Raw genomic sequence first — 19,861 nt, 5'->3', positions numbered from 1 at the left:
CTGCTGCCACTGCAGGGTCTTCCCTTTTGCTCCTCTGCTGTGAGATCCAGGGTTCTTTTGCCTCCTAAGGATCACTACCTTGTTTTATGAGGCTCACAGCTCTGCCAAAAAACCTGCCATTGGACAAATGGGCCCTGGCTCAGAAAACAGCCCTGGGGTTGACACTGATAGGAACATTGGGAAATTCCTGCCACGTAAGGACATTGGGAAAAGAAGGTATTCCACAACTCCGGATGGCTGGTAGTTGGAAAGGTGGGATTTGTTATGTATAGATAAAGAATTATGCAAATGGAGGTAAACAGGTGACAAGAAATGGGTAAAACAGCACCCCAGGAAATGTCTTATAACATCTTCTTAAACAGCAAAAAAATAAATAAATAAAAGCTTTGCTCTATCTTAGAAGGGAGCCCCTTTTCCTAAGCTCTGCGAGAAGCACCGAGGTAGACAGGGAACCCCGCCCAGCCAGCTGGACCAGCCGAATCCATGCTGGCCATCAGCACTGTGACAGATGTCTCTGCCAGCTTGCCTGCACGTTCAAATCATTCATTCAAACGTTTCTTGAGTAAGTGCCAAAGACACGTGAGGCGCTTCATTGTGGCTTAGGAAAGGGAAACTCCATGGTCCATTTTTATTTTTACTATGGGTTTGAAGACTTTAAAGACAAGAAAATAGATCTCTGTCTGGAAGGCCTGCCATTTATTCCGTGAGTCTCGGAGCAGGGTTCAGGTACTTAGCCACCCACAATCCAGGAGACCATGTTGACAGTAACACGGAGTGTCTCACTTGAGGATGTGCGGTTACCATCTGCCTGTTCAGTGGTGCGCAAACCCAGGGGTACTCTTGGCTTTGCTCCTGGCCTCTGAGGTGTGAGCCCTCCCAGAGTGCTCTCTGCCATCTGTAATTAGCACAAAACCTTAAACTTTGTCATGAATGGAGACTGAACTGTGTCCATTTATTCAACAAGCATTATCAAGGACTCCTGTGAGTTGTGTGTGGTGGAAGCTAAGATGAACAAGGCACCATTTTTGTTCTCAAGTACCTCGGATTTCACGAGAAATCTTCCACTCTGGATGGCCATGGGTTGAGGTGCCTGATTTATTGCTCACAGATGGCTGAATGGAGTGTGTCCAGGGCACAGCCTCCCTACCAGCCCAGCACTGGCTCTCTCAGCATGTATAGACTGTGTGGGCTGTCTACAAGCCAACCATCAGTCACACACACACATGTTTGTAGCTGTTTTTGTCACAACAATTCATATGTCACTCTTAGAAAACCCTTAAAAGGAGGAAAGGGAAGAAAAGAGGCAAGAGAGGGAGAGACAGAAAGAGAGGGGAGGAGAAAGGACATGATGGCCGCCTTAGACTGAAGTTGTTGTGGTCTTAAGGTCTGGAGTACATTTGGAGAGTTTAAAAGGAAGGAAAAATATTCATGTCTACCAGTGTGTCCCTCCCAACCGTCCCAGGAGAGCTCTCTGGGAGTCATAGAACATGAGTTAGTGTGGATTTAGCATGACTTTGGTCCTTTCTACATCCTCATGCAGGTGAGCGGCCCCCCTCCCCCGCCCTGTGACAGGGTGAATAGTAAGGTCCCGATGATGGTAGCATCAGCACATTTCTCTAAGCAGGACGTGGGCATTTTCCAAGGTTCGGATTCCCACGCTTCCCTGTCCATTCATTCTTTCCTTGCCTTTCAAGATTCCCCTTAGAGAACTCATGCCCCACCTCCTGGAAGGACATACCCTGAACTGGCACTGAAGGGAATTTCAGTCTGGGGAGGGGGCCTCCCCCATCAGCCATCTAGGGCAAGTCATCTACCTCGAGTCATCTACCTCCGTTCCCAGCAAGTTCCTATCAGGTGCCCGTTTCTTTGCTGGCTCCACCTGGATGACAAGATAAAAGCCCTAAGCACTGCCTTCCCCAGGTCAAGGGCCTGTGTGTAGGACAGGAGGGAGTGGAGAGGCACCCTGCGGCATGACCCGGGCTGTGACAGAGAGCACGGGACACTGGGCGCACTCAGGAAGGCCATCTAACGGTGACGGGACGCTGAGAGGAGGCTTCCTCCAGAAAGTGCCGCAGAACGAGGACCTGAAGGAGAAGCAGTAATGGGCCAAGGGAAGGAGGAATGCATTTCAAGCCACCAGAATATAGTTAGAGGACAAGCCAGACATCGGTGAGACGGAGGCCTAATGTCAGCCCCACCGAGGCCAGGCAGCAGTGCCTCATATGCCCTCGGCTGTCATGGCAGAGGGCAGGCTTGGGGGCGGCCCCACCTCCTCATTGTCTGTGCTCCAAAAGTGGTAAGTAAATGTAAACATGCAACAGCCCCAGATGCCGGGTCACCTAGGCTGGCTAAGGAGAAAGTAGAGCGGGGTGGATGGCTCTTGAGGGGCATTAAAGACACTTCCTGAAATAACATGGATCCTAATTGGTGATCACAGCAAGAGCAGGAGGCAGCCTCTCTGAGCAAACAATGAGGCCATATGTTAACCCTTTCCTGAAAGGAGCAAAATCTCCAACTCACAGAGCTTGTCAGCTCGCTGCTCACAGGGAAATACCCTTCTCTCCTGCGCTGGTTCACTTATGAAAAGAGAGAGAGAGAGAGTGAGCCACTGACCCTGAAAAATAGCTCTCACCTTCTTCCTGGTCAAATTCACACTGTCACCTGTCTCTACAGCAGGGCGTAATGAATGTTCCACCCGAGAGACGCTTCGTTATTCCATCAGAATTGCCCGTTAATTTGTTGGATTCTTCTGTTTAAGGGGTGAACTTGTCATTGCGTGTGTGTTCTTCAGAATGGGAAATAGCCTTTCATTTTCAACAGGTAAGTTAAGGCTCAAACCAACCCAGAGATTCTCACTTCCCCAATTTTCTCTCTCGACCCAGGCCCCTCTGCTCTTGCCTTTGTAGATATTGTTTTTGTTTGTTTGTTTTAAAGGTCCTTTCCCAAGGCCCCTGCTCTCCTGCTGAGTGAGCCCTCTTTGCTTCATCAATAGCTTCTCTTGTTGCTCCTCACTCCACAGAGGAAGGTAAAGAGTTCGCAGTGGTTTCTGAAATTGGAAAACCAGAAACTCCCACGCAAGATGGCAGGCCTCGTTCCAATACCTGCCTCCACTGATCTGCTCCGGGTTTGTCCCTGCTACTGGTTTCGTGAGTTCCCCTGAACTGCCCACACCTCAGAGTGCCTCTCTGCAGCTGTGTTGTTGACAGGTCTGTGTGCCTGAACCCTGCTACCTCGCAAGGCCCTCTCACCACAGGGCCTTCCTCTCTCAGCCAGCTTGCTCTGAAAATGTCTGATGAGAAGCCGCAGAGGGCAGACATGGTGGAGAAGGAGTGGCAGGTGTCACCTCGGCAACATGGTCTCAGAACGTCCAGGGGTGCATTTATACAGGGGGGTGAATGGCCCGTAGCCCTGGCAACCAAGCAGCTGGAGGCCGTGTGTTCACTGAACAGCCTCAGGCTACCTGGTAAGCTGACTGGGGTCGCTGTGTGCCCCCCAAACCAGAGCCCACCAGTGCCTACAGCAGCATGAGATGCCCTTGGGCCCAAATGATTACTCCTGTTAGTCACATTCAAGATTATCCAACTCAGCCCTGTCTCCAGCCTGTCTGCAGAGCTCACTGTAACAGACAGAAAATTTCCAGGTGAGAGAGGCCAGGGCCTCGCGGAGCCGAGTCGGGCCTCCCACCGGGGGCTCCTGTGCCCCCCAGTGCCCGGCTCCACTTGTCTGTGATTCAGATGAAACCGTCAGGTAACCCCGGGCATGAGGACATTCAGGCTTTGACCTGCTCTCCTCCCCAGAGACACATCTGCTGCCTGAACACTGTGTGTCCTCTCCGCCATAAAAGTCCAGGGTTTCGCTTCTCTTTAATGTGGCCCTAAATCCAGACCAGCCTCTGGGCAAACTCTGGCCTTGACCCCTACTGGGCCTCTTATGGTTGGGATGTCTGGGAGTCATGTTCAGGAAAGCTAGCTTTCACAAGAAAAGCCGTGTGCCTGCCGGAGGATCAGAGACTGCTTTCCAGGTGCTCAGGGCATGGCTGACGGAAGGCTGTTGGCTGTTTTCTGCTCTGTGGGCCACGAATCCAGCCTAAAAAGCGTCTTGAATACAATGAATCACCAGGAACTCCCGTGAGGCAGGGGACATGAGGCAGGGGACGTGTGATGTTCAGAGGGCTTTTTGTTTTGTACTCTAAGTTCCCTTGTAGCAATACAGCAGCTAGCTTTGAGAGCTCAGACCTGGCACGCCTCTGCCTCTGCGCTGCTAGAAGTTTGCCTGCTGGTTCCTGATGCACGAGGTCAGGGGCCTGGGGGCTGTGACTGGCTTCCTTGTGGAGCGACCATCTAGTTACCAGTGCCTGAGTGTGTCTGTCATGTGTATGTGTGTGGTGTGTGCTTGTGATTTGTGTATGTGTATAGATATGTATGTGTGTAGGTGTTTTTCTGTGTGTGTGTGCTCTGTGTGCATGAATGCATGCATGTAAGTATATGTGTGATATGTACATATACATGTGTATGTGGGGCATGGTGATCAAACACGGGAGCCGGCACCTATGGTGCAGCAAGCTTCTGGCTGTAGGCAGCTTCACCGTTTCTAAGTGTCTGCCATGCATTCTCCCAGCGAAGATGCCCACCCCTGCAGTTGCTGTCCTCGTAGTCTGCAGGAACGTGGGACCTAGTTCCTGGACAGCGCCAGCCGCCTGGAGCTCTGGTTACCCCTCTCCTCTGCTGCCTCCCACGTCACCGTCTGCCGCAAGCCGCGGAGGCAGCTGCAGTAACATTAGATCTGAGCAGTCAGCCTCAGAAGCCCTTCTGGAAATCCGGAAGGCACGATCGGGCACTGCAAGAATGAGGCCCTCCCTCTGTGGGCACAAGTTCCTCTATCGGCAGTTCCGGCAGGAGTTTCTCGTCCCCTGCCTGCCCCCCAAATGCTGATGCTCTTCACAAATATCTGATGGGAGAAAAAGGCTGCCTGCCAGCTATTGGCACCCTAAAAATGTTTACTTATGAGATCACTGGACCATTATCTTTCTTCCACTGAGGCCCAGCTTTAACAATCAGCCAGTTGCCCTTCGATACTGACTTTCTTTCTTCCTGTTGGCCTGGCTGACAGCAGAATGCAGCTGGGGAGCTAGGGAGCCCGCTGCGCCCGTAGCTGGTGTGGGGTCACAGGAGGGAGAGGGCCACATTTGTAAGTATAAGCAGGGACTTACTTTGTGTAGCAGATGAAAACTTCTGAGGGTGAGAATTTGAAATTCCCCTTCTGGGAAAACATGTGTTTTCCTCCGTTTGGTTTCAGCTACACTTCAAAGCCAAGTATAAAGTTGTTTTTTCAAGGAAGGGAGTTTTGAGGTCCACAAACCGCAGCTACTTCCATTCAACATGGTCCTCCTGCTGGCCAGCTCCCTGAGCAGAGATCTCTCTCCTTCAGCATCAAACAGTTTGGGACTCTAAGCTAAGACCACAGGTCACCAACAAGTGAGAGTATTACAGAAGCTTTGACACCACGTGGGAATATACTCACATCTGTGCACAAGCTCAGGGTTTAAATGATGTAATGTGTCCGCTCAGGTCATCAAGTTCAAAGCCTGCATGGCAGGAAATGTGGCCGTGGAGGACATCGTGGGGACCTCGTATGCTGTATTAAATGATGAGCAGACATGAAAGGGTTTGGGGTAGGGTGTGACACATTGAGATTCATGTTTTTAAAAGATGACTCTGCCAGTACAGTGAAGGATTGTTTGAAAGGGGACATGAAAGGCAACTGGAAAACCAGTTAGGGGACCCATGTACTATTTTATAGAGTCATAGTGAAGTCTTAAAGTGGGCTATGGCAATAGAAATGGAGCAAAGGAAATACACTAAGGAAATATCTAGAAAACCGAATCCATCAGCAGACTGTTTATTTCACTTGGGTGATTTGGTGAGTGTGATGTAGCTAACAGAGGAGAGAAGAGAAGAGGATGGGTGTGCTTGGTGGGGGGAGGGGGGCGACCCTAGGTTTGAATATGTTGAGCTCAAGTGTTTATGGAGCACCTGCGAGGAGATAGGCAGCAGGAACGAGCCTGGGCTGGACACACTCGTTTGGGAGGGCGAATAAGAGTGGGCATTACAACCTCAAAGGGTGGATGCCTTCGCCCAAGGAGAATTGTGAATATATGTGGGGAAGAGGACTGAGGAGGGAACCCTGAAAGCCTCTGGCAGAGGAGATCCTGAAGGAAGCAAAGATGTCGTAGGCATGGGGGACTGTAGGTCAGAAGTTGGGAGCTTGGGAGCCAAGAGAGATGGTGAGTTCAAAGAGGGGATGATTAGTAGTGTTAAATGCAGTTGAATGACTTCCTAAGATAAAAAAAGTGAAGGGCTACAAGAATAAAAGTACAACCAGAGATAAAAAGCAAATGTTATTCACTCTGAGTTTGCATAGCAAAGGAGTCAGCCATGCATTTAGGCATACACCCAAAGGCAGGAAGCGGACTGGGAAAGATTAGAGTGGAAAAGAGAAGGCTTCAGGTGTGCCTCATCGGGGCTATTGTCACAGGGAAGCTGTGAGTGGACTAAGGAGATCTGAGACGTCAGCTCTACCAATGTGATTAGTTAAGGGGCATACTTGGCTTTCTCTGATTGGTCCTGGACCTGCTGGTAGCAGAAACAAAAGCTGGGAGTCTTTCAGTTATTAATCAAGTCCTGGCCATTGGGGCCCATTGTCACAGAAGTCAGGTGTAGCTTCCTAGATTGTCACCAAGGACAGCAATCTGGTTTCCTGCAAGTTTGACCCAGAGCAGACGGGCTTCCTGGGTTGTTTGTGATGTATAAGGAGGTTGGTTTCCTGAGCTGGTTGCTGCAGGTTGTGGGTAACCTTCTCTCTTCCGACACGGTCTGGCATTGTCCATCTGTGTAGCCAGTCTCTCCAAGTGCACCAGGCTTGGCTTCAGGAAGACATTATCAGCAGCTTCAGAGATGCCAGGGGACAGAGAGTGGCTAAGCACCTGCTGACAGAGCACAGGTCAAGACGAGGAGTAAATAAAACTCCAAGACGTGTTCTGTTTTAAGAGAAGAAGTCTCAGCCTGTTGAGCAAGCTGAGGAAGCCACTGTAAAAAGGGCTGAAACTAGATGGCAGCACATTGCGTTTCTCCCCCTGCACATCTTAGACGGACCTTGAATTCATCAGGCCCAAAACTGCTCCCAACAAGTTCCATTTTCTGTATACTCGGGGTTGGCTGGTGCCCGCCTCTCCAGCCAGGCACACCCCCAACGAGTGGCTGCGTCCTAGCCGTGTCACCTCTGAGCACCACACGCCTTCTCTGCTCCTCGGTGCCACTGGAACGGCCTTGCTTTGGGTTCTCGTCATTTCTAAAGTGCATTATTAGGACAGGTTTCAAACTAGTCCCCTCAGTGCCTACCTATCTTGTCTCAAAACTGTTGACTGAGCTTTTAGGAGTCCAATCATCTTTTCTGCTTACATTTTTTTTCAATGAAGCCCACAGGATAAATTGCAAGCTTCTTTATATGACATTCATTCGCTTTATAAACAGTTATTCAGCACCTATGATGCACCAGGCATCATGCTGGGTATCGAGAATACAATAAAGAAACAAACCAACCCCTGGCTCCTCTGAAATCTGGCAGTGTGGAGGGGGAAAGGTGTGAGACACCGAGAGTCAGGTGGGCTAGGTGGCTCTTCCAGGCGGAACAGCGGTTTTTCTTTATGCCCGGAAGTAATTGGTGGGTTTGAAGCTGGAGGTGGGCTGGTGATATAATATGATCAGATTTTTATTTCAAAAAGATCATTCTGGCTGCAGTATAGAGAGGTAAAAGGGTGGAGCTAAGAAAATAGGGGTGGAAAGCAGTATGGATAAGAACTAAGAGCCGATAATTCAGGTAGTAATCGCGGAGATGCGGAAGATGGATATTTGGGAGCTGTTCTTAACAGGACTTGAATGTGTGGGGTTTGAGCAGGAGTTGTCAGGGATGACGCTGGGTTCCCCAGCTTACAGAAGTTGATGTTAGGGAACCCCAGGAAAAGAATGAGTTGAAGGAGTGGAGGTAGATGCTGAACTCCTTTTTAGACATGTTCTTTCTGAGGAGACATTGACACATAAAAGAGACCTCTAGCCTGCAGTGGAGTAATTAGTCTGAAGCCCAGAGCAGAACTAAATCTGCAAGTCATCTAAGTGTAGGAACAGCTGATAGATGGGAATGTCTGAGATGAGTGTCAGCACTCACCAACTGGGTAAGGGAAGGCGAGCGTGAGAGAGACGGCAGAGCAGCTAGAGAGGCAGGAAGGACCCAGGGCAGGGTTGTATTTTGAAAGCCAAGGGCACATAGTACACTGAAGACTTAAAAGAAAAATGTCAGTTAGCTTTAGCAATATGGAAGTTAATAGTTACCTGAGCAGCGCTTCTCAGTTCCTTGTCAGGATAGAGCAGAAAATGCGATCTGTGTGATGCCAATGGGGTAACCAGGCGAGGTTGCTCAGAGGCACATGTCACCAGCACAGAAGCACTAGCTTCCCAGGAGTCATCTGAGTGCTCTGAGGGTTGAGGGATCATCCACCTGGTGCACCTCTGGCCTATTCTCAGCAAGTCAGTGTGCAGTTGGGAAGCTCTGACTTATAGGGAAGACTCAGTTTCCAAAAAGTGACAGATCCTGGAAGCCAGCTTGCAAGGGGAGTAAGAAGTGAGAAGCGGGGAAGCTACCACTGCACTACACTAGGGGGCAACAATCTCATTGCATTCTAAGTGAATGGTGCCCCCTGGAGGTGCGCAACATTGTTTTCAGCCCCAAGGGGGGTGGAAAAACAGACACCAAAATGTTAATGCACTCAGCTAAAGCCATTCGATCTGAGTAAAACCGTTATTTTTAAAAGTTAAGGCTTTTTCTGCTTCTGTGATCTCTCTTCTACCTCATCTGCTGCCTGTGCTTCTGTCTTTCCCCAACACCCCCTCCTCTACCCAGTCAAATTCTACTCCTCCTGCAAGACCTCACTAGGTCCTCTCTGTCCTGGTGAAGCCTCTGCTAACCACTCCCACCTCCATCACCAGTGGAAAACTGGCTCTTTAGTGCTTTGCGCACCATTGTACTGTTTAGAAATATTTCCCATTAGCGCTCATTTAGTTATAGGGCAGTTGTGTCTTTAATGCCTGACTCCCCACACTGACACTTCTTGAAGGAACTGACCTCATTTCTCCCACGTTTTACTTGGAAGCACTAGGCACTACACCTATAAAAGAAGACAAACTTAACAGATGTTTGGAGCAAAAGGATAGAGAAATGGAGGGAGGAAGAATGATTAAGCAATTGGATTGTTAGTGAAGAAGAGAAAGCATTCCAATGCTACAACTTTCTGTCGTCTTTATGTTAAATACTCACGGAAATAACAATTATTGTGTCTACACATTTGCCAAAATTCACCGATGATCTACGTTCATAAATAATGAACAAATAGATGGTGGGTATATTAGCTCCACCATCCTCATAATCCTAAAAGGTTGTTTATTTAGTTAGTATAAATCTGGCTTTCAGTAGTTATGAAGAAAGGATGTTCAACAAGTAAATGCTAACCCTGAGTACAAAATAGTAAACACAGGCAGTTTCTTGATTCTCCAACTAATACATATCATTTTGAGTGCAAACAGCTGTAAATAAGAACTGCAGTGATCAGCTAACATGAAGGACAGGTGTTAACTAAATTTTATCATTCGTGGAAGTGAAACAGCAGATCAGGAAAACCTTTTGGGTAACAAAGATTTCGGTAAACCCAAGCCCTAAACTAGGAAGTTGTTCAGAGTTGATATTTTTCTCTTGACCATTAAAATGTTTGTATCATTAACAGTAGAAATCCCAGATGCCAGAAACATAAAAATACTGTAAGACCATACACACCATCTCATTGAACAAAGAAGGAAAAAAGATCACCTATAATTCCACCACCAGGAGTTAACTGCTATGAAGGCTTCAGCGTGTATCCTTCCACACAAAAATAAGATTATCCCATACTTACATACATTCAAGACATTCAACTAATATTTATTGAGCCCTCTAAGTGCAGAAGATGCATGCATTAATAAAACAAGAGTCAAAAGTCCCTTCCTCATGAAGCTTATCTTTTACTTGAAGGAAATATTTTATAAACATAAAAAGAAAATTATTTATTGTAGTTCATTAAGTTTTAGATACCACCAGTATCAGTTATCTCTTATTGCATAATAAAACACATCAAAGCAAAGACCATTTTGTCTGGGCTCCACAGGGTGGTTCTTCTGGTCTCTACTAAGATTACTCATGTATCCACTGTCAGCTGCCCGTCAGCGAGGCAGCTCTGCTTCTCTAGTTTCTGGCTGTCGATCGGGGCAATGGAGGCAACTGGGCCAATTTTCTCTCCTCATCCAGAGGCTAGCTTGGGGGGTTCCTGTGGCAGAGGCAGAGTTACAGGAGAGAAAGATCAGACATACACAAGGCCTCTGAAGGACCAGGCTCGGAAATGACCCCTTCATCCTGCCGCAATATATTGACTGTATAAGTTATACTACCTGGCAACTTTTAAGGAGTAAGAAAATAGAGGAGCAACAAAATCACATTGACAGAATGGCATAATCACAATCATTTTTGGACACAATGCATCGTGCCATCAACTGTAAACTACACCATAATTCTAGGCACTCCTATAAAAGAAAAGAAAGCTACCAATTAATTGGAAGACAGAGTAATTGTTAGTTGCATCTCAACACCAGAGATGAATAACAGTAAAAAAAATATGCATCATAAATCAACAAAATAGGCTAGTTAAAAAATCCTAAGTGTTATTGGGAAAAGATAGAACCTGGCTATAGAAAGACAAGGTGCAAAGGAGACAACAGGTGAGCTTCAGTGAGAGCTCTGAGCAAAGCCTGGGAGAGTTGGGGTGCAGTTGTGCAGCCCCTGTGATCAGCCACGAGGACAGCCCTGCAGCCAGAGTTGCCTGGTGTGTGCAAGAGCTGAGGAGTGTTTTTGGAATGGAGAGAGCGGGGTGGGGCTGGGAGGGGCGGATGCGGAATCCAGGAAGGAATGGAGGCAAAGTCTGGAAGGCTTGTTGGCGATGTTTGTGTATACAGGAAGCTGTGAGCCCAGGAGCTCCAGGCGACTTGAAATGCCTGGAGAAGGTCACTCTGCAGCTGTGTTGAGAACGGATAGTGAGACATAAAGGCAAGAAAAGCATGTGGCGGACTACTGCGCTCATCCTGCTTTGAGACGGTGGGGGCGCTGGTGACTCTGGCGAGGCTGAGGTTGTCATTACACTTTGAAGGTAGGGGTCAAAGCATTTCCTGGTAGGTTGGATGTGGCTATGACCATCACGGATGACTCCAAAATTTTGTCCTGAGGGCGTTTCTATTTGCCAGGTGGTAGTGATGTTGTGTGGTAGTGGTTACATGTCGAGCATGTTCAGGGAGTGGATGTAGATCAGGGACTTAATTTTTTTAAATGAACAAGATTAATTTTTGTCTATAAAGTATCCAAGTATATTTTAACCTTCTTTTCTCACTTAAAATGTCACAAATACCATGCTCATCATTCAGTATTCTTCTACAGCACTTTTTTTTTTAAGTAAGATGAAGGGAGACAGAGGGACAGACTCTTGCATATGCCTTGACCTGGATCCACCAGGCAAGCCTACTAGGGGGTGATGTGCTGCCCATCTGGGGCTATTGCTTGGCAACCCAATCGAGCTATTTTTAGTGCCTAAAGCAGAGGCTCCATGGAGCCATCCTAAATTCAGGGGCCAATGTGCTTGAACCAATTGACCCATGGCTGACAGAGGGGAGGAGAGAGAGAGGGAGAAAAGGAGGAGAGGGAGCAGTAGAGAAGCAAATGGTCACTTCTGTGTGCCCTGACTGGGGATCAAACCCAGGACATCCACATGCTAGGCCAACACTCTATCGCTGAGCCAACCAAGGGGTCCTAGCATGTAGAACTTCCCCCTTTGCTGTGAACTCACGTGGCCTTTCCTCGGCACCAACACACAGGTGAGTGGGGGACATGCTGCCTGGTGTTGCTTCTTATAAGGACACCAGTCCTGTCAGAACAAGGCCTCACCCTTATGAGCTTGTTTAACCTTACCCACCTCCCTAGAGGCCTCTGCAAACACAGCCCCCCTGTGCATTACGGTCGCAACACAGGGATTGGGGGAGAACAACACAGAGCAATGGCACAAGGCATGCCAAGCTTGTGTGGCTCAGAAAAGACTCTCTTTGAAAAGCAAACAAGACCCACACTTCAGGACACAAAATGAGCGTGTTCCGGCGTCACAGCTGGGTCAGGCCTGGGGTGGGCGGCGGTTTAAGGTCCGCTGGGGTAGATGCATGGAATTGGCATCGTCTCAAGGCCCTGCCACCAAGTTCCAAGCCCAACTCCATGCCCTTAAACGTCAAGCCTGGGCCTGGAAACATCACGGTGAGACTGCTCTCCCTGCCCGGCCCTGGGCCTGGAAACATCACAGCGAGACTGCTCTCCCTGCCCAGCCCTGGGCCTGGAAACATCATGGTGAGACTGCTCTCCCTGCCGGGCCTGGGCCTGGGAACATCACGGCGAGACTGCTCTCCCTGCCCAGCCCTGGGCCTGGAAACATCATGGTGAGACTGCTCTCCCTGCCGGGCCTGGGCCTGGGAACATCACGGCGAGACTGCTCTCCCTGCCCAGCCCTGGGCCTGGAAACATCATGGTGAGACTGCTCTCCCTGCCGGGCCTGGGCCTGGGAACATCACAGCGGCCCTGGGCCTGGAAACATCACAGCGAGACTGCTCTCTCTGCCCAGCCCTGGGCCTGGAAACATCAGGTGAGACTGCTCTCTCTGCCCAGCCCTGGGCCTGGAAACATCAGGTGAGACTGCTCTCCCTGCCCGGCCTGGGCCTGGAAACATCAGGTGAGACTGCTCTCCCTGCCTGGCCCTGGGCCTGGAAACATCAGGTGAGACTGCTCTCCCTGCCCGGCCTGGGCCTGGAAACATCAGGTGAGACTGCTCTCCCTGCCCAGCCCTGGGCCTGGAAACATCACGGGGAGACTGCTCTCCCTGCCCGGCCTGGGCCTGGAAACAGCACGAGGAGACTGCTCTCCCTGCCAAATGCAACTGCTAATCTGAGTGAGGGTACTTCCTCCTCCAGGCCGCTGACCTCTGGGCCCCGCCAGTCAGCCCTAGGAGGGGCTCGAGACCACGGATGCTGACATGCCACTGCACTCAGCTGGAGCTCTTAAGAGAGGGCTGGTGGCAGGCTTCATGCTGGCCCCAAGACAGTCCTGACCTGACCTTGCTTTGTCCATCTAGCCTGCACCCCTGTGCTGGGGACTGCTGAGGCCATTACAGGAAGCCTGAGTGGCTTTTACTGGTTTTGGCAAATTAAAATCTGGTGAGAAATAACAGGAAAAGATGATGTCTGTGAAAAAAAAGAAAACAACAGCAAAACAACAGAAACAAAACGATTGCTCCAACCTCTTGGCTTGGTCCAGGTCACCTCCCACAACCAGAACCATCAGGAAGAGCCTTCCCCACGTTCCTCGGTGCTGCTGTCTGTTGAACACTCTCTTGGAGGGAAGGATCACCGCTTACTATCAGAAATGCTGCTTCTGCAGAGTAATCTGAGCTTCCTCTTCAGCAGATTGGATGCCTTGCACAAACACTCTTCACGGGCCCCTGCCCCAGCACTGTGTCCACCTCTGAACGCACAGTCCGAAATGAGCTCCCAGGTCTAATGATGCTTCTCAAACCGTGGGAAGCCGAGTGCATTCCCGAGTTCCATCTCTCTGGGCCCCTTAACTTTAAAGGGAAAACCAATTCTTCTCCTGGCCTTTTACAACAACGCTGACATCTCTACACAAGGGTAAAAGATGGTTCTTATACAGAATAAACTATTCTGACCACATACGAAAAACGTGGTGCTGTCAAGTCACTGATTTGAAGACTAGAAATATTAACCAGGAATACAGAACCGCTTTCACCCAGAGCAACTAATAGAACCCTCGGACCCTGAAAACAGGAGGTAGGGTTGAATACAAGATATAAAAGAATTGCCTGACCAGGAGGTGGCGCAGTGGATAGAGTGTCGGACTGGGATACGGAGGACTCAGGTTTGAGACCCTGAAGTCGCCAACTTGAGCACAGGCTCATCTGGTTTGAGCAAAAGCTCACCAGCTTGGACCCAAGATCGTTGGCTTGAGCAAGGAGTTACTTGGTCTGCTGTAGCCCCATGGTCAAGGCACATATGAGAAGGCAATCAATGAACAACTAAGGTGTCGCAACAAAAAACTAATGATTGATGCTTCTCATCTCTCTTCGTTCCTGTCTGTCCCTATGTATCCCTCTCTCTGACTCTCTCTCTGTCTCTGTAAAAAAAAAAAAAAAAAAAAAAAAAAGATATAAAAGAATGGACTTTGTAGTCACATAGACCTGGGTTCGAGTCTGGACTCTGTTACTTGGCAGCTGTGAAAATTTGGGCAAATCAATTCCTGACTTTAGATACCTCCTTAGTGGAAGTGAGGTAATAATTCCTCATTGCAAGACTGTCGAGACTTCAGGAAGGTCATGAAATGATTTCCTCAGCCTGCTTTTTACAGAACAATCAGCTGGGAGCTTTCAAAACTCTAAGTGCCCAGGTTCCTGTAGTGGGTTGAATGACGTCCCCCAGAAATTTGTGTTCACGTGGAAGCTCATAGTGTGAGCGTAGCTGGAAAAGGGTCTTTGAAGATCTAGTTAAGGCAGGCATCATGACAAGATCTTCCCAGACTAGGGGAGACTCCTCCCACAACCAAATTCAATGAGAGTATCCTTATAAGGGACAGAAAAAAAAAAGACCTAGAGAAACACAGAATAAAAGGCCATAGGAAGATGGAGACAGAGATTGGCCAAGGAATGCCCAGGGATGCCTGCAGCCACCGGAAGCCAGGAAAAAGACTGGGAGAGGATCATTCCTGTGAGACTCTAAATAGAACCGTCCTGCCGATACCTTCAACTTGGGTTCCTAAGCTACAGAAAAGAAAGACTATTTTTCTGTTGTTTTAAGCCACCAAGTTTCTGGTAATTTGTTACAGAAGCCCTGGGACACCCAGAGATCTGATTTAATTGCTGCCATTAAATACATCTAGAGAACTGGCCAACAACTGTTCTGGGTCCGTGCTGGCTGCAAGCACCACAGCCATGAGCCACAAGCGGCTACTGAGGACTTGAAATGCACTAGTGTGACTAGAGATGCATGCTAAGTGTAAATCACACACTGGATTTCTAAGACTCTGCAAAAACTAAAATGAAAATATCTCAATAGTTTTATCTTAATCACATATTGAAATATCTTATTTATTTATTTTTAAGTGAGGCTGGGGACAGTCTCCTGCATGTGCCCCAACCGGGATCCACCTGACAACCCCATCTGGAGCCGACGCTTGGACCAACTGAGCTATCCTCAGCACCTGGGGCTGACGCTGGGACCAACCAAGCCATCCTCAGCACCTGGAGCTGATGCTCGAACAAATTAAGCCATGGCTGTGGGAGAAGAAGAGAGAGAGAAGGGGGAGAGAGTGGGGGAGAGATGAAGATGGTCGCTTCTCCTGTGTGCCCTGACCAAGGATCAAGTCCAGGAAGTTTGCATGCCCAGGCCAATGCTCTATCCACTGAGCCAACTGAGAGGTTCTAACATAAGAAACTCTCCTAGTTAACAAGTGCGGTATGAGGTTCAAGAAGGGCACTCTGACGCTAGAGAAAGAGGCAGTGACAATCCCTGCACGCCATGAAGTTCAAGACAGTTGTCTTCTGAGCACAGGTCTCTCAGCCTCTACACCGAATCCTGGCCTCTGACCCCCACGTGTAGAGAATTCCAAGGAAATCAATGTCCAACTCCTCAACTTCCATGAATTTTCTCTCCTAAAAATTGATGGGCCTGAAAACAAGCCTTTGTGGTTTTTGCCTCTCCTCTGCCTCAACTGTTCTTCTATTTTATAAACAATAAAAACAAACAACAACCAAAACTTACTGTGCTTGTCGCAGGTGTAAAAACCTCCAGGGCAATGAGACAAAGGAAAAATTCAAGACACCATAAACCACTCCCTTCCATCTCATTAAGACATATGTTCAGTAAAAATTTTTAATTTGCTGCTTATAATTATTTTTCAAAATTTGTACAGTCCTTATATTGTTATGGTCAGTTGTTTATTAATAATATAACACCTCGGCCCTGGCCGGTTGGCTCAATGGTAGAGCGTCGGCCTGGCGTGCAGGAGTCCTGGGTTCGATTTCCAGCCAGGGCACACAGGAGAAGCGCCCATCTGCTTCTCCACCCCTCCTCCTCTCCTTCCTCTCTGTCTTTCTCTTCCCCTCCTGCAGCCAAGGGTCCATTGGAGCAAAGTTGGCCCGGGTGCTGGGGATGGCTCTGTGGCCTCTGCCTCAGGCACTAGAGTGGCTCTGATTGTGACAGAGCGACGCCCCGGATGGGCAGAGCATCACCCCCTGGTGGGCATGCCGGATGGATCCCGGTCGGGCGCATGCGGGAGTCTGTCTGACTGCCTCCCTGTTTCCAACTTCAGAAAAATACACACACACAAAAATAATAATAATAATAATAATAATATAACACCTCAATCCAGAAGAAAAATTTTAAACCTAAAATTTTAAATATAAATAAATATATACACGTATATATCTATTCCAGAAACGTGAAAAAGTGATTATAAAAGATGTGCAAAAATATAATATATCTGGTAGACCCTAAAGAGAACAAGAGTAAAAATACAGTGTGAAAGAGAAACATTTGTACTTTTTTTCTTTAGCAAGAGAGAAAAAAGAGGGATGGGGAAAGAGAGGGAGACAGCCAGGGACAGACAGACAGGAAAGGAGAAATATGAGAAGCATCAACTCATAGTTGTGGCACTTTAGTTCACTGATTGCTTTCTCATATGTGCCTTGACCGGGGGCTCCAGCCAAGCCTTGTGACCCCTTGCTCAAGCCAGCGACCTTGGGCTTCAAGCCAGCAACCATGGAGTCATGTCTATAATCCCACGCTCAAGCTGGGGAGCCTGCACTCAACCCGGCAACCTCTAGGTTTTGAATCTGAGTCCTCAGCGTCCCAGGTTGACACTCTATCCATTGTGCCACCGCTTGGTCAGGCTGTACTTGTATTTTCAAAACAGATGTTGATGAGTACAAAATCATTCAATTGGATACATTTACAAGAGTTAATAACAATTATATTTTGAATTGTCCATGTTTACCATATACCAGAAGGTACAGCCTTTGTAGTTACATAAACTTAGAATGAAAAAACTCAGAGGTCAATTGAAACTAGTGGTGGGAGTACAAAGTTTTTCAAAATTATTTTAGAGGGTTCGTAAGCCCAAAACTATATACATCATCGCTTTAGTACATTCTCATTCTCTAAAAGCCCATCATCTACAAAAGGATTCGACCTTCTGTGAACCATACCCCACCCTCCCCTGAGCTGTTCTGCAAAGACTGAGTGTGGAGAGAGGCGTCGGAAGCAGTGACCACACGGGAAAATTCCCCACCCTTCTGCAAAATGAGCACCCGGGCGTTGTTCTCTTCCAGGTGGCTTCGGGGTCTAACCCCTGCCAGGCTGGGGACCAGTCCTTGTGTGGGTGCTTTCTTACCCCTGCCAGCCAGCAGGTCGGCTCTGGGGAGCGTGCTGAGAATAACAATGCTCACAGGTGTGTGGCAATGGACCCGCTCTTTGCAAAGGTCTTTGAAGGGCCCAATACTCCAGTGAATGCAGAACGTTCTCGTTATTATTCTACTCCATTAGGCGTGTTTTCCTTTGTTCTCTGCAGGCCCAGGGCTTTCACTTCTGGGGTATTGAATTCCATCGCTTCTCTCCTCCTCCTTCCCCGAGCTACTGGAATGGTTGCCATCCTTAGCTGTTCACCCCACCAGCTCCTTCTCGGGTCATGGTGAATTTGGATCTGTAAAAGCCTGGTATCAGCCTCCATTATTTTTTTAATATAAGATAATATTGGTCTTGGCACCAAAGAGCTTGTCAGAGGCCCCCCCCCCCCCCCCCCCCCCCGCACCCTCGCTTTCTCTGAGTGAATGAGTTACTCCTAATTACAGACCTTTCTTTCTTCAGGTGCCTTTTCCAGTCTGAGTTCAATCTGGTGTGAACGTCTCTTTGCTTATTGGCTCACGTCCTGGGCATTATTCAGAGTGGTCACACATCTCTCATTTCTTCTTACCCAACTCTGATGACATTCTGGGAATACTCTTCCTTTTCTTTCAAGTTTGTTTTTTATTTTTCCATTGCAGGTGGTATTCAATATTATATTAGTTTCAGGTGTACAGCACACAGGTTAGACATTTGTGTAACTCACGGAAAGGATCACCCAGTCAGCCTACTGCCTGCCTGGCTCCATTATGTAGTTATCACAATATTCTTGATGATATTCCTCATGCTGTAGGAAGTAGCTGTTTTGGTAAACCTGTTGAGTCCTGCTCTTCATTAACATATTGTTAGAATCAGGCTCTCAAAGGGCTGGTCACTGAGATTTCTCCAGAGGATCCCAGCTTTCCCCTGGGCCTGATTTAGGGGCCCTTCTATCTCTGGTGTGGGACAGGCCTTGAACTAGGAGACTTGAAGGGGTTTGTAGGGGGTAGGGCAGCCTAGTGATAGGATCACAGGCCTCATTTGGATCCTGGCAGCGATGCCACAGATCAACTGTGTGATCTTTTTAATTTAATTTAACTTAATTTATGTATTTTTAGAAGGGAGGTAGTGAGGCAGACTTCCACATGCACCCTGAGTGGGATCCACCCAGCAACCCCATCTGGGGCTGATGCTCAAGTACTAAGCTATCCTTAGTGCCTGAGGCTGATGCACTGCAACAGTGGTATCCTCAGTGCCCGGGGCCACGCTTGAATCAATTGAGCCACTGGCTGAGGTAGGGGAAGAGAGAAAAAAGGGGTAGGGGGAGGGGAAAAGAAGCAGATGGTCACTTCTCTTGTGTGCCCTGACCAGGGATCAAACCTGGGACATTCACACGGCAGGCCAACGCTCTATCCACTGAGCCACCAGCCAGAGCCAGTTGTGTGATCTTAAGGCCAGATCTCTCCAAACCTCAACTTCCCTATTTGGAAAATGGGCATAATAACTCCTTCTTCTTATGGATTGATCAAGATTATGCTAGTGATGTACCCGACTCAGCGCCTGATATCCAGTAAGTGCCCGTTAAACGGCGACTATTATTACTAAGAGAGTGTGTTCAACAGATGGTCCAGACATAGAAGGGTTTCTATTCCAATTAGTAAAAGATATTTTAAAGGTTAACTCCTCAACTAGATTCTGCATACTAGTATCTTACCAATAATATTTTTGTTACATTTAAAATTCCTAACTGGATGTCTTCTCTATCCCTTTCTCTTTCTGGCATAATGAGCTTCCTTCCCTAGGACTTAAAAATTAAAGTAGCATTCACTTTCTTCTAACTGTTCTAAGCAAAGTCATTTTATTTTATTATTATTTTTAATTTCTGAAATTTGAGTCTCTGTTTCCAAGGCGAGGTTTGGCTGGTTCCTCCCACGGTTTCTTTTCATCGGCGCGTTCCCAGAGTCCCCAGCCTTCGAAAATCACAAGATGCACTGGGCAGCGTGTGCACATTTGAGTTTCAGAAAAGCATCTGAAAAGGCTCAGTGTCAGGGATTGATGGTTCTCAGCTTTCAGCTAGGGTTTCTCCCAGCCCGAGGACCATTTGGACGTGGGCCTAAGAACATAGTCACACAGTGTCAGAGTGCTAGTATGAAGTAGGCGATGCCCCTCCTCCTGCCTCTCAGCTTCATTTAGGAAAAAAAAAAGAACATGAGAAAATAAATCTAATCTCCTCACGGTTCCCTGGCGCTGCACCATGG

The sequence above is a fragment of the Saccopteryx leptura genome, chromosome 4, assembly GCF_036850995.1.
Source record: "Saccopteryx leptura isolate mSacLep1 chromosome 4, mSacLep1_pri_phased_curated, whole genome shotgun sequence".
In the NCBI taxonomy this organism is placed as follows: Eukaryota; Metazoa; Chordata; class Mammalia; order Chiroptera; family Emballonuridae; genus Saccopteryx; species Saccopteryx leptura.
This window is presented reverse-complemented; position numbering follows the sequence as displayed.